At 42.2% G+C, this 16,524-nt stretch overlaps 1 long non-coding RNA gene across 1 annotated transcript in view; it reads left to right on the forward strand.

Annotated features, from left to right (window-relative positions):
* LOC138676704 (uncharacterized) overlaps window positions 1-16,524 on the forward strand; it is a 289,057-nt gene that overhangs the window by 270,722 nt on the left and 1,811 nt on the right. The gene's annotated exons all lie outside the window — the stretch shown is intronic.

Here is a 16,524-nt window from a genome sequence, read left to right on the forward strand (position 1 = left end):
GTATGGAAAGTATTCAGACCCCTTTAAATTTTTCACTCTTTGTTTCATTGCAGCCATTTGGGAAATTCAAAAAAGTTCATTTTTTTCTCATTAATGTACTGCACACTCTGCACCCCATCTTGACTGAAAAAAAGCAGAAATGTAGAAATTTTAGCAAATTTATTAAAAAAGAAAAATTGAAATATCACATGGCCATAAGTATTCAGACCCTTTGCTCGGTATTGAGTAGAAGCACCTTTTGAGCTAGTAAAGCCATGAGTCTTCTTCAGAATGATGCAACAAGTTTTTGACATCTGGATTTGGGGATCCTCTGCCATTCTTCCTTGCAGACAGCCATTTTAATGTCTCTCCAGAGATGCTCAATTGGGTTTAGGTCAGGGCTCTGGCTGGGCCAGTCAAGAATGGTCACATAGTTGTTTAGAAACCACTGCTTTAGTTATTTTACCTGTGTGCTTAGGGTGATTTTCTTGTTGGAAGGTGAACCTTTGGCCAAGTCTGATATTCAGAGTACTCTGGAAGAGGTTTTCATCCAGGATATCTCTGTACTTGGCCGCATTCATGTTTCCTTCAATGACAACCAGTCGTCCTGTCCCTGAAGCTGAAAAACACCCCCATAGCATGATGCTGCCACCACCATGTTTCACTCTTGGGATTGTATTGGGCAGGTGATGAGCAATGCCTGGTTTTCTCCACAAATACCACTTAGAATTATCACCAAAATGGTCTATCTTCATCTCATCAGACCAGATAATAATATTTCTTATAGTCTTAGAGTCCTTCATGTGTTTTTTAGCAAACTCTATACGGGTTTTCATATGTCTTGCACTGAGGAGAGGCTTCCGTCGGGCCACTCTGCCATAAAGGCCTCACTGGTGGAGGGTTGCAGTGATAGTTAACTTTGTGGAACTTTCTCCTATCTGCCTAATTCATCTCTGGATCTCAGCCACAGTGATCTTGAGGTTCTTCTTTACCCCTCTCACCAAAGCTCTTTTCCCATGATTGCTCATTTTGGCTGGACAGCCAGGTCTAGGAATACTTCTGGTGGTCCCAAAGTTCTTCCATTTAAGGATTATGGAGGCCACTATGCTATTAGGAACCTTGAGTACTGCAGAAATTCTTTTGTAACCTTGACCAGATCTGTGCCTTGCCACAATTCTGTCTCTGAGCTCCTTGGCCAGTTCCTTTGACCTCATGATTCTCATTTGGTCTGACATGCACTGTGAGCTGTGAGGTCTTATATAGACAGGTGTGTGCCTTTCCAAATCAAGTCCTATCAGTTTAATTAAACACAGCTGGCCTCCAATGAAGGAGTAGAACCATCTGAAGAAGGAAATGAACAGCATGTGACTTAAATAGGAGTGTCTGAGCAAAGGGTCTGAATACTTATGATCGTGTGATATTTTGTTTTTTCTTTTTTAATAAATTTGCAAAAATTTCTACATTTCTGTTTTTTTTCAGTCAAGATGGGGTGCAGAGTGTACATTAATGTGAAAAAATTAACTTATTTTGAATTTCCCAAATGGCTGCAATGAAACAAAAAGTGAAAAATTTAAAGGAGCCTGAATACATTCCGTACCCACTGCTGTATATCTAACAAGACAGGATGATATGCAATAAAGAACATGACTCTAAATAATCAGATATGTTAAGGACGGTGCTGAACATGCTGCAACAAGAGATGGCACTGTGTAGTAAGGGACAGAAAAATACATAATAAAGGCAAAAATTAAGAGACTACCACATCAAATCCCTGTCATGGGCAGCCCAATCTCCAGACCTGAACCCATTGAAAACCTCTGGAATGTAATCAAGAGGATGATGGATAGTCACAAGCCATCAAACAAAGAAGAACTGCTTACATTTTTGTGCCAGAAGCAGTGAGAAAGACTCATCCCTTGTAGATTGTGAGCCCTCGTGGGCAGAGTCCTCTCTCCTCCTGTACCAGTTGTGACTTGTATTGTTTAAGATTATTGTACTTGTTTTTATTATGTATTCCCCTCCTCAGATGTAAAGCGCCATGGAATAAATGGCGCTATAATAATAAATAATAATATCATCAAAGAGTTAATTTATTTCACTTCTTCAATATAAAAAGTGAAACTCATATATTATATAGAGTCATTTCAAACAGAGTGATCTATTTCAAGTGTTTATTTCTGTTAATGTTGATGATTATGATGATTATGTTGATGATTAGCCCATGTCCTGGATACGCCTGTGTCTGGTTGTTCTTCAAGCAATGACTCCAGCAGCAGTCCACACCTTGTGAATCTCCCCCACATTTTTGAATGACCTTTCCTTTTCTTAAAAATCCTTTCTAGGCTGTGGTTATCCCGGTTGCTTGTGCACATTTTTCTACCACACTTTTACCTTCCACTCAACTTTCCATTAATATGCTTGGATACATCACTCTGTGAACAGCCAGCTTCTTTAGCAATGACCTTTTGTGACTTACTCTCCTTGGGGAGTATGTCAATGACTTCCTTCTGGACATCTGTCAAGTCAGCAGTCTTCCCCATGATTGTGGTGCCTACTGAAGCTGCCTAAGGGACCTTTTCAAATTCTTAGGAATCCTTTGCAGGTGTTTTTTGTTAATTATTCTAATTTACTGAGAAAATGACTTTAGGGTTTCATTGGCTGTAAGCCATAATCATCAACATTAACAGAAATAAGCACTTGAGATAGATCACTCTGTTTGTAATGACTCTACAGAATATATGAGATTCACTTTTTGTATTGAAGAACTGAAATACATTAACTTTTTGGTGATATTCTAATTTTGTGAGAAGCACTTGTATATATACCTGTAGCTTTGAGAAAATGACTGGTGCGCAGATATATTTCTTACGTAGGGGCCCCAAGCTGTCAGTGTCTGCCCCTGGTGGTTTGTATTGTGAAATCTGGTGACAGACCCACGTTATGTGGTTATGTTCAAAACGGATTCTGTTTCTAGAAATTTTGAGGAGCCTGCAGTATGCGGAAAAACATGTAGTGCGCCAGCATTAAGTGTGAATTTATGACAAAGTTTTCAATATGTCACCATGTTTCAGCTTTTGTTGCTATTATATTTGTGTACGGTCACATATATTAGAGAGAGAACTATCTGAGATCAGTAAGTACTCTCAGTATCCAGTATTTTGTATCCAGGCGGGTCTGGTATAGAGGAACAGGCAATTTTTAAACATGCCTCTGCATCTAACTGTAAATTAAGGCTCAGTTCACAGTAGGCAGTTTTTCAGCTTTTTTATGCTAATTTTCTTCGGCATTGTACAGTACCAGCAAATTCTATGAGAGTTTAGAAATCTCATGCACACAGTTTGTCTTTTTTGTCATCAGGATTTTGTGCTTTGCATGTTTTTTTTGCACAATGGAGCATGTCACTTTCAGCATTTTTTCAATATTTGTCACCCATTGAAATGAATGTGTGGTGAAAATACGCTGAAAAAACGCACCAAAAACACCAGTATCAATTTTCACTGCATTTTTTGTGCCAAAACCTGATTCTATAGAATCAGACTTTTTTTTAACCCTAAACTTTATCATAATGCAGAAGAGACAAATCTAGCATGCCAAAACCACAGCAACACCACACAAATAATGCAAGAAAAACCATGGAAAACATGCTTTTTTTCTGCAGCTTCTTTCTTGCCGAGAGATCAGGTTTTGCTGCAGTACATTATTCAATTGTTTATTTCCCTAGTCATTACTACAGTGCACTCATCTACTGCATGCTGTACTCTGATTTGCATGTTTTCATGATACTTCATGTTTATTTAAAGAGAAGATGCATTATTGTAAAACTGATAACTGCATTCCAGGCAATTAATAATCACAACACAGGATTATTTCCATAATGATCGTCCAAAGTTGACAGGTCGGGAGAAGTAGCAGTCACTTGTGAAGACATGGTTGTTTCTCTTGACAGGGCAGAGAAAGCGTAACAAAGACTTAGCAGCTAGACTGGCATGGCCTGGCTTATTGAAATACATGTTTTCATGTAGGAAGATAATGCCAAGTTTGAACTAGATGCACTGGTGAGTCCAGTCTCAGAAACAAATCCTAACCTTTTACTATCCGCTTATGCAAATGAACCCAAATCTTTAAATAGAGAATAATAAGCGTACAGGTATGGGGGGCACAAATGTCTTCTTTGTGACAATTACATTTTCCTATTAGCATTGGTATGGTTGGTGCTAACATATTTTCGTATATACATTACAAAGTTTGTTTTTTCATAATGCCACAACATCATGAGGAGCAGGACAATAAGTAGACTACAGGTTATTGTGCAGCGCCCCAGAGACCTGGTCGTTGCAGTAGTATCGCTCTGCCACTAAGGGGAGTGATGGTACGTCTGATGGCACTAAAGGAGTTCATCTGACCAGGTATCACCAGCACACATTACACTTCACACTCCGACCATTAGGGGGAGCAAAGGGATTTATTTATTAGGCCACTCCTCACACTGGTAAAACTAGGGGTTGGATAGGAAGTTAGGCAGAAGCTGACTGGGTTTTGTTCAGGCAACATCCCGTGGCAGGGGGTGTTGCGGGGGGAAGATTCAGGGGGTCCCTGTCAGGCGTGGGAACCTGGCAGGCACCTAGCGACAAGGATAGAACGTTACGGAGCCGCGCCTGCGCTATCTGCGGCGGCATCCAAAGAAAGGACACGAAGCAAAGGATATTGTGGACAGTCAGAAATGAGATCAAAGCACAAAGGAGAGCCAGTAGGAGTCGTGCCCGGAGAACGGCAACATCCTACTGAGGTGCGTAGCCGGTGCCCGGAACACCAAGGAAGTAACTGACTTTATGCCTTACTTCAAATACCGCATGACAGTTAATTATAGGTTGGCTGTCTACCTTACATCACCTAAGCAGACATAGGGGGCAACGCATGGAGAAGGGCATCTCTAGGGTCCCGGAAGAGCTCCGAGCCTTCCCGTCAAATGGGTGCATCCTAGCCATAACAAACCTGGGGGACGGAGAATAGAAAGAATGAGAAAGAACTAGAAAGAACTGGAACGAATGAGAACAAAAGTTGTGAGGACTATCCCGAATGCTCAGCAGGGAAGCACTAAAACACACAGGCGCTAGTGGTATGCCACGATTTCCACCTGTACAGGGAACTCTGGATGTGCCTTCGGACCGGCCGGTCTCAGACAGCTCTGTTAACCGTGCTCTGGATTGAGGATCCTGAAGTCTTCAGTAAAGAGGTAAAGAGACTGCAAACTTGTGTCCTCGTTATTGACTGCACCTCACACCATCGCCATCTACATTATCGGGAAGCCCTGGGGACACACTTCACCTGTGGGAAGGTATACCATCTAGCTGCCATCACATCACCCCAGTGGACCCCAAGCAGCGTCGGTCTCACTGGCCGAGTACCACAGGTGGCGTCACGAAACCTTGACAAACTACCATCACCCCTTTTATTGGACGCCCCTTAGCAGGGTCACGGATTGGGTCCAGCCACCGTGACAACCCCAGAACTGAGACAGACAGGACCGGTACCGAGTAACCTGTGGCCCTGTGTCTGGGAGCGCTCCAACTGCATTACATAATGCCCACTTTATGAATGAGAATATCCCAGTTAGATCTATACTTAGATCTATACTGTAATTAGCTTGACTTTCTTATGGCATGGACTCTACAGGGTGGTAGAAAGTTTCCTTTGATATTCTAGCCCATATGGTGTACCAGTAGCAGCTACAATGTGCCTCACAGGCCCATGTTGTGTGGCTCAAGGTTTGCTGCATTAGGTGGTCTAGAAAACATCTATGAAGGGCTTGGTCTCCAGATGGTGGCTTTTCTGTGTAACCTTACACATCCAGATATGCTCTGCTGTGTATATTGGAATGGAGAGATAAATATGGTAAACTGAAGATATGATGATACTTCCAAATATAGTGGGGTGCGTGAAACTGGATACAATAGTGTGTTGGGACTGCGTAATGCGATTATACCGAAGATTGTTAGGGTGGGAATCCATGGTTGCAAGTATGCTGCCTATAAGGCAGGGCGGCATAGAGACCAAATGTAATTTTTGGTCAGTGAAGATTTGGCTGTCATTATACCGTTAATCTGTGTGTGGGGGTCTCTGGGTATCACTACTAAGAGGGCTCTGGGTGTGGCCTCTGTCAGAACAGAATATGGCTCTTAGATTAAGAAAATAGGAGGACTACAAATATGGACTATGCACTTCAAGATTCAGTGTGCCCTGCTCATACTTGTACATCTTTTAGAAGATCGCGGCACTTCAGGTAAGGTGCACAAGTAGGATCCCAAACCATGTAGTATGGGCAGCACGGTGACTCAGTGGATAGCACTACTGCCTCGCAGCGCTGGAGTCCTGGGTTCAAATCCCAATAAGGACAATATCTGCAAGGAGTTTGCATGTTCTCCCCGTGATTGTGTGGGTTTCCTTCGTGTAAAGAAGAAAAATAAGCCAGCTCACCTGTGATGCATAAACCAATTTTCGGGAGCACGGACCCGCTGTGTCCAGGCGTATAAAGTCCAAAAAAGAAAAGAAAGTCCAGCTTCACCGAATCCGTAAAAAAAGAGTTTTCTTTATTCACAAACTTTGAACATAGAGATACACACTTCAGCACGAACCATATGGGTAAGAATCTCAACGCGTTTCTGGAGACTAAGCTCCCTTTATCATGACTCCGGTTTCCTCACACATTCCAAAGACATACTGATAGGGATTATAGATTGTGAGCCCCATGGAGGACAGCAATGATAATGTGTGCAAACTGTAAAGAGCTGCGGAATATGTTAGTGCTATATAAAAATTATTATTATTTATTATTATTATAATTATAATTATTATTATTATTATTATGTAGTAATATAAAAAAACTTGGCACTCAGGTGATAGATGAAAAATTAATAATTTTATTTACAGTGTCACAGTACAATTGATGTTTTGGTCAGCAAGGACCTTCATCAGAGTTCACACTGTTATGGATACTATGTCTTGAATCTGAATCAAGAAGAGGAGTCATGTTACTAGTAAATAGGGGGACCATCAAGTATGAAAATATATGTCGAATATAATAAACTTTTATTGAAGTAGGTGCACAAACAAAACCAAACCAAAAAACATCTTCCTTCCTTAGGTCTATCACCGTGACTAAGTGTTATCTGATATACTGTATATAAGTAGCTCAGGACCTTTCACGTACACCTTATACATTTGGACATTGTGCATTATTTGATAAGACACTATATTTACCTTGCCAGGAGAGCTCTGTGTGGAAATATGTTTGTTGTTTCTGTGTAAACACTGTTTTTAGATGTTTTTATATTGTGGTTTTGTTTGTGCACCTACTTTAATAAAAGTTTATTTTATTAAACATATAGTTTCATACTTGATGGTCCCCTTTTTTCTTGTAACATGCCTCTTGTTCTTGATTCAGATTTGTACACTGACATGTTTTGGGGGTTGACCATCTATTTATTTATTTGATGCCCTCCATTTGTTTCATGCTTAGTGGATACTATGTCTTGGACACAAGTTCCAGGTGGTACAATCTCAGTGGTCCAGGAAAGACCCAGCGTCGGTGTGGTGGTGTGAACGCAGTATCCACAGCTTGTTCACAGGCACACTCTTTGATCTGCTGACCTGTTGCTGTGTGGTTTGTTCCTGTGACTGCTGAGCTATTGCCCTTTCTTCCCTGTCCAAATGCTGATGGTTTTTTTTGTCTTTGTTTTCCCTTCTTGGTTTGCTTCTCTCCAGGTGTTTCTTTTGTTTCTGTTTGCCTTATCACATTCTGAGTGGGATTTTATATGTTCACCCATCTCTGCATTTCCTTACCAATGCCTCTCTGTGAATATGTGCTCAGGAGTTTCAGTCCTTCAGCTAAGGGGTTTACCTTTCCAGTTGTATTCCTGTGTCTGTTTCCTTTCCTTCAAAGCACCTTTTCCTTTTACCACTGTTAGGCTAGGTTCACATTGCGTTAGTGCAATCCGTTTAGCGGATACGCTAACGGAATGTGCTAATGCAATGTCCAAAAAGGGATTGCTTTTGGCAATCCCGCTAGCGCAGATGCCCGATCTGCGCTAGTGAAGAATGGACCCTGAACACTGCAAGCAGCGTTCGAGGTCCGTCCGAAAATAACGGGACATCGCTGACCCATGCCAAAAAAGGCATGCGTCAGCGATGTGTTAGTGATCCGTTAGCACATTGCAGTCAATGGGTGCGCTAACGGATCCGTTACATAGCGTTAATTGCGACAATTGCGCCATGTAACGGATTCAGTTAGGCTAGGTTTACATTGCATTAGTGCAATCCATTTAGCGGATACACTAACGGAATGCGCTAACGCAATGTCCAAAAAGGATTGCATTTGTTAATCCCGCTAGCGCAGATGCCCAATCTGCACTAGTGAAGAACGGACCCTGAATGCTGCAAGCAGCGTTCGAGGTCCGTCCGAAAATAACGGGACATCGCTGACGCATGCCAAAAAAGGCATTTCTCAGCGATGCGTTAGCGATCCGTTAGCACATTGCAGTCAATGGGTGCGCTAACGGATCTGTTACATAGCGTTAATTGCAACAATTGCGCCATGTAACGGATTCCGCTAGCGGACACCCACTAACGCAATGTGAACCTAGCCTTAGTGGACACCTACTAACGCAATATGAACCTAGCCTTAGGATTCAGTTTCTTTCAATTTCCTATGCAATTCTACCAGTGAAGTCTTTCTCCTAGTATTTTTCTTATTAATAAGGTGTTCATGGCCACATAATTTTATTGTATTTTCTTGTCTATGCACAACAGCATTGTTGGAGAATATTCCATAAAATTAGAAGGGACAATCAATCTAGTCCATCTAGCTCCACTAAAAATGTCCAACCCATAAAGCATTTCTATCCTATTCTGGTGAGTGACTTGAAGTTAAGATGAACCTCTTGTCTTTGTCAGCTTGCTTGTGTACTAAGCTCTAGGACAGTATTAACACCAGTTAAAAAGTGGATAAATGCCACGGACAATTAGGTTTAGGTTAACCTTGATAATCTAGATAACCATCTGCTATATATAATCGTCTAAGGTCGTCTTCCGTCTGTCTGTCTGTCTGTCACGGAAATCCCACGTCGCTGATTGGTCGCGGCGAATTGGCCCCTCCCTACTCCCCTCCAGTCTGTGCCCCCTCCATACTCCCCTCCAGTCAGCACCCACATAGCATTTTAGCAGTCCGTTAAACGGACTGCGTTACACCGTGGCATAACGCGGTGTAACGCAGTCCGTTAACACTGCCATTAACGCTGTAAGTGTGACCAACTTTTTACTATTTTTTCTGCCTATGCAGCATCAATAGTAAAAACATAGAATGTTTAAAAAAAATCATTATATTCTCGCCTTCCGGCGTCCGCGGCAGCCTTTCCCGCTCCTCGCGATGCTCTGTTCCCAAGAATGCATTGCGGCAATGACCCCAAATGACGTAGCGGTCTCGCGAGGCCGCTACATCATCACGGGTTATTGCCGCAAGGCATTACTGGGAATGGAGTGTCGTGAGGAGCATCGCTAAACGCCTGGGCTGGATCCGGGGGCCGCCGTGGGCTGTGTTATATACTGCATGGGCTGTGTTATATATTGCGTGGGCTGTGTTATATATTGCGTGGGCTGTGTTATATACTACGTCACTGTGCTATATACTATGTGGCTGTGCAATATACTATGTGGCTGTGCTATATACTACATGGCTGTGCTATGTACTATGTGGGCTATGTTATATACTGTGTGGGCTGTGCTATATACTACATTGGCTGCTCTATATACTATGTGGGCTGTGTTATAGACTACATGGGCTGTGTTATATACTGCATGGGCTGTGCTATATACTACGTGCCTGTGCAATATACTACGTGGCTGTGCAATATACTATATGGCTGTGCTATATACTACATGGCTGCGTAATATACTTCGTGGCTGCGCAATATACTACGTGGGCTGTGCTATATACTACATGGCTGTGCAATATACTACGTGGCTGTGCAATATACTACATGGCTGTGCTATATACTACGTGGCTGTGTTATATACTACGTACATCTGGGAACATCATGTCTCATTACATCCACCAATGACACATAGCACAAAAAAACTTGTCCAGGAGTTGACTGATGCTTTAATCGAGATCTGGGAGGAGATCCCTCAGGAGAACATCTGCCGCCTCATCAGGAGCATGCCCAGGCATTGTAGGGAGGTCATACAGGCATGTGGAGGCTGCACACACTGAGCCTTTTTTCCTTATTTTGAGGCATTTACACTGATGTTGGATCAGCCTGTAATTTGATTTTCCAATTTAATTTTGAGTATCATTCCAAATCCAGATGATTTACAGTGATCATTTTTATGTTTTATTGTTCTCAACGCATTACGCATTCCACTATGTAATGAATAAAGATTTGCAGCTGGAATATTTCATTCAGTGATTTCTTGGATAAGGTATTTTAGTGTTCCCTTTATTTTTTGGAGCAGAGTATTTATATAAGTGTATATATATATATATATATATATATATATATATATATATATATATATATATATATATATATATATATTATTTCAAAGTTAAATTATACCCGACGGCTGGCTTTAATAAAATGGTTGTATTGGTTTTATGGCTTCATTGCATGTCTATCTTTCTCTATCTCTCTTTTCTTTCCTTTCCAGATTAGATATAATTTGATTTTATCTTGAGGGTTTTGATTGATTTACTCTGCAACAGCTGTTAATGATTCCGCTATGTATATGGCTAATGGTAAGGACCATGTTTTGAAATGGTTGCTTACAAATACTGATATAAAATACTGATTAAATGCTGAACGTGTGAACGTGGCCTAAGTGTCTTTCTGAACCACTCTGCTGCATTACAATTAGAAGTTGATTGAGAATAGGAACATTTTGACCATCCAGACTAGAAGCCAGGCATATCTACCACCTTATTACATGTAAACATACTAATAGGAATTATGGGTTGTTTATGTATTTCTTTTTCTAGTAAACCTAATACTTCTTATATTCGGTAATGCTGTTTGCATCAGACTCACAGCCAGGCTTTTCTTTACTTGAGGAAAATGTTCACTTGAGTGACCTAGCTTTGGTCTTAAAGTGACATGGGGTATGGTATGGGCACACTGAGTTTCTACAGCAGAAAATGAGTGGAAACTCTGCAAATCTTCCTCAAAACCTCAAAACGTAAAAAAAAAAAAAAAGAGACTTTTTGCCCAGTTTCCATTCCAAATGCTCACTCAATGTTCATAAAACCGTTTGGAAGTGAAATGATATGGAGAGAATAATCCCCAGCAGCACACAAGTTTGATTGTTGAACATCTAGAAAACAAGTAGCCCGAGATAGGACAGACATCTAAAGAAATTTTTGTTTATGTTAAGTGTAGTTTTTTATGGAGAATCATTTTTTAGTAGTTGCCTGATTCTGGGCAAAGGCTAGGTCAATAAGCTTAATATTTCTTTCCTTGATAAATCAAAATAAGGATCTCCATATCCTATTAAATGTGACTGTTAAGGAGGACATCTTGACATTTCGAGAGCATTCTGGTCTAGTTTGCTCCCCATGTGTGATCCATATTACTGAAGAGCAAAGTAGAAGTAGAATTAGAAGACATTTGATGGGATTAGAGCCAATTAGCTCAGTCATGTTCTTGAATGTAGATCAGTAATTCCAAGAAACCTCCCAGAGTGTGATAATGCTCTCTAACAACCCCTTCTCAAGGTTGCCTTCCATGAAAAGTAAAGGAAGGATTTAATAACTCTATTAAATTCTGCAGCATTTTCTCTCCTTACATTCAATAGTACCAGCCAGTAGTTGCATTGTATAAAAAAAAATCTAATATTGCCTGCTGAGCCTATAATAGAATTTTTCATGTGGGAAATGTATTTCTAGCTTTTTTTTATATTGCACAAAATACAAGTATTTTATATTAACTATAACTATTATAGTGAATGTCATTATAAATTGAATTATTTGTATATTTCAGCAGTTACGACAAAAAATAGATAATTATATTTTATTAAATATTGGCTCAATTATGTTTACTTTTAGCATTATTTTTTATTTACATTTTGCCTTTACCTTACCTGCTCTTCACTTTGTGCAGATAGAAAAATTAGCCTTGAGAGATAGATCTCTCTCTACACATGGATGCAGAGAGAGGCCTGTCATTCCAAGCGAGCACACGGCAGCTAAATTATGTTTTCTTTGAATTGCTGCAACGTTTTAGAACTAAATATGTATGGTTGAAATCATGCAGCCAGTGCCGATCCGCGAGCATCATGTATCAGGCCTCAGGTTCCCTTTAACATGGACCCAGAGAAATGCTCCCTGTGAATGCATTAGACATAGTGTCCTTTTGGCCTTTCCTGGGCTGGTTCCTTTTTACAACTTATAGGAAAGTACTTTAGACTACAAATCCTATATAGAGGGCAACCAGAAAAAAGTGTCCTGCGTTTTATAATTTTTTTTTTACAATGGAATCCTATGGGTGACATAAGTCATTGTATGCCAATAAAGTAGCATATAGTATGTCTGAACAGTCCTGTAGTAAGGTTGCTAGCTCTGATTACCTCATCTACTATCCCGATAATAATCTATTTAAAAGTAATTATTACTGCCTGAGTGCCCTGCTAGAACAAATAATGTACCTTTAGTGATCCCTTAAAAAGTGGTGATGCCCCCTGAAAATGTAATAATACCATCTGCCTCAAAAAATAAAGTTTACACTGACCTTATCTGAGCCAAGTTTTTTTCCTCTGCACAGACAGCCCATTGTAGTGAAGTTATTTCCCGGACACTGACATATTGTAGGCCGATGACCCATAGCAGCCTGCAGGATGGAGAGTGCTGGGGCAGAAAGCCTATGGTTCCCTGCTCTACCAGAGTATTCAACTGTGTCAGCGTCATATTAATGCTGATACAGTGCAGCGACACCACTGCTGCATTGTTTTTTTATTTTGAAATTTGGCACCCAAGGAGTTTGCATCAGTGCAGCTGTCACGCTCACGCCCTGACTGATGGGCGTGAGCCAAGGGGGGTTTGTGGTCCCACTGTGCCACGAACCAGACTACTCTGGAGGGGGGGTGACTATGACAGCTGCCTTGGTCTTCACTGGAGCCTCTGATGGTGAGGTCAGGCTTGTGCAGCAGGCAGCTGCGAGGTGCTACTCCAGGATGGTGTCTAGCTGTGGCTGCTGATCCCACTTGGGATACAGGAACACCAGGATTGGTGCGGGCATCAGGCAGGACTGTCAGATGAGCATGGCTGAAACTCGTTCGAGTAGGCAAGCAGGCACGGCTGAGACACAGGTCAAGCAGGCACGGCTGAGACACAGGTCAGGCAGGCACCGCTGAGACACAGGGCAATTAAGTACGGCTGAGACACAGGGCAAGCTGGTACGGCTGAGACACAGGGCAAGCTGGTACAGCTGAAACACAGGGCAAGCTGGTATGGCTGAGACACAGGGCAAGCTGGTACGGCTGAGACACAGGGCAGGCAGGCACGTCAGAGACACAGGGCAAGCAGGTACAGCTGAGACACAGGGCAGTGAGGCACGTCTGAGACACAAGGCAGGCTGGTACGGCTGAGACACAGGGCAGGCTGGTATGGCTGAGACACTAGGCAGGCTGGTGTGGTGTATGAAGGAACAGGTAGAGACACAGGGCTGGCAGGAACAGCAGAGACACTGGGCAGGCTGGTGTGGTGTATGAAGGAACAGGTGGGGACCTGTTCACACAGGAGATGCAGGTACTGATACAAGCAGGAAGGAATGAAGTGTAAAGGAAAGGTTGGGACCTGTTCACACAGGAAGAGAACCGCCAGGCTGCGGATAGGAGCGTTAAAGCAGCAAGAGATAGTGCAGCAACAGAGCTAAGCAGAGCGGAACCACAAGGAATGTGGAGAGGAGCTGCAGTTAGATTTCTGCAGAAGCAGAAGCTAAGCAGAGCTGAACCGCAAGGAATGTGGAGAGAAGCTGTAGTAAGATTTCTGCAGAAGCTAAGCAGAGCGGAACCGCAAGAAATGCGGAGTGGAGCTGCAGCAAGAGATTTCTGCAGCTGCAGGAGAGGAGCAGAATAGAGCGGAGCAGAACCGCAGGATTGCGGAGCAGAGATAAAGCTGCAAGAGAGTCTCAAGGGTACAGAGCAGGCAAAGTCGTAAGAGTGCGGAGCATAAGCAAACAGAGAGGACACAAGGAAAAACACAACAGGGAAAGAAGCCACAGACAAGGAGACAAAGGTAGGACGAATTTCAGACAAGGTAATAGAACAAGACAAGGTATAAGAACAAAGACACATGGACCAGGATATTCTGCCTCCGGGAGGGCAGACAGACGGGTAAAAGGCAAAGGAAGGAGAACAGCCTTCAGAGAAGGCAAGACACAAAGCAAGGCCTGGCAGCTCAGAAGCAAAAGCACAAACTGAGTTAACACATTGCAAAGGCGCAGTCCACAGGGTGGCGCTGCCCTAAATACTGGAGGCCTCTTGGTAATTGGTTAGGAACAGATTAGACCGGTGCGCCCTGATTCTATAAGAACCAGAGAGTTCTGGCACCACCCCCTATGTACACAGCCTGGAAGCATGCAGAGAGCAGGCAGAAAGCAAGAGACACAGAGCATGGAGCCGGCAGTAGACAGAGACCACAACATGACCTGGAGCAGTGGGTAAGATGGTGTGTGAGAGATGAAAGGCCATGTAGTGATGCCAGCAGAGTTGTTACACTAAGGCTTCTTTCACACTTCTGTTTTTACAATTTGCACAGGATCCGTCAAAATGATGAAATGATGGATCCTGTGCAGATTGTAAAAAAACAATGCACCTGTTGCGTATGCATCTTCGCAGCGGTTTTCTGCGGCAAAAATGCATACACAACACAACCCAGGTTAAAAATAATTTTAAAAAATAAAAAATAGCAATATTCTTACCTTCTGGTGTCCCCTGCAGCGTTACCGATGCTCGCAATGCTCCTGGCAGTTAGCGTTCCCATTAATGCCTTGCGTGCCATGATCTCTGATGATGTCGTGGTCTCGTGAGACTGCGACATTATCGGGTCATTTCGCAATGCATGACTGGGAACACTAGCTGCCGGGAGCATCGCGAGCATTAATAACGCTGCGTGGGATGCTGGAAGGTAAGAATATTGCGATTTTTTATTTTTTCCACGCATTCTCAGTTTCAAAAGACGGAACCCGTCGCTGGATTCCTGCTTTTGACAGTCAGCGACGGATCCTATGTCCATAGGCTTCCATTGTAGCCAATGACAGGCAGCGCAGGATCCGTCGCTGAGCGATTTTCCGACGTGTAGAAAAAACATTCCTCTGAACGTTTTCTCTGCCCAATGGACACCGTTATTCCGATGGACAATTGTTAAATTGTGTCTGATATTTTTTGGGTGATTCAAATAAATCAAATTGCTTGAATTCACTGGCAATTGATAAAATTCAACACAAATTAGATTTGTATCTAATTGATACGCTCATCATTATTGTAGAACTGAAGCCCAATTAAATAACTAGTTGACTTGATAATGGATATATAATCAGAGGAATGCAATAACAAAAATATGTCTAAAATGTTGATAACTATAGAGAGGTTGTCAATGTAGGTTTCAGTCCAGGAAAATAAAATCCAAGCTTATTATATATGTACATTTCTCATTGGTCTACATGTACATACATATTTGAGACATTTCTGAGGGAATGACGTAGATCGCTGTCCCTGGGCAGCATGGTGGCACAGTGGTTAGCACTGCAGCCTTGCAGCGCTGGAGTCCTGGGTTCTAATCCCATCCAGGACAACATCTGCAAAGAGTTTGTATGTTCTCTCCGTGTTTGTGTGGGTTTCCTCCCACATTCCAAAGACATATTGATAGGGAATTTAGATTGTGAGCCCCATCGGGGACAGCGATGATAATGTGTGCAACCTGTAAAGCGCTGCGGAATATGTTAGCACTATCTAAAAATAAAGATTATTTATTTATTCCTGTTTTTATCACAGGGAAGTGATGGTCATGCTCTCTGGTATTTTCCAGCCGTCCAAAGATTTTCCACTTCATTGGCTCTCCTTTCTTACCTCATAGAAGCTTTCAACTGGGCAGGGCAAGTTTTTTCAGAGTAGCAGTAAAGTGAAAAATTATACATTGTGCTTCATCCAATATAGACCGTCATTTGTGGTGAATTGCTCAGAGGTTGAAAGAATGCTAAACAGAGTATTTAGCATCATGCTCTGTCCTCTTAAGTCCTGAACTAGGCATAACACAGAGCTACTTTGTCAGGATTATTCCTGTTATGGTATATTGTGGTCAAAATTGTTGACTTCTTTGTCTGCCCCATGTTAAGATTCTCGCAGTGGACTGGGAGCACTGGTTCTAAACCCTGCTGTATTTTGCCATGCACATATTTCCATAACCTAATTCCCTGTTGAAAGACTGAGAAAGTCATGTTTTTATTAATTTGCTTCTTCACTTTGAGGGCTCATTCAGACGTCTGATTTTCTATTACGGGTGCT

The sequence above is a fragment of the Ranitomeya imitator genome, chromosome 4 (assembly GCF_032444005.1).
Source record: "Ranitomeya imitator isolate aRanImi1 chromosome 4, aRanImi1.pri, whole genome shotgun sequence".
NCBI lineage: Eukaryota > Metazoa > Chordata > Amphibia > Anura > Dendrobatidae > Ranitomeya > Ranitomeya imitator.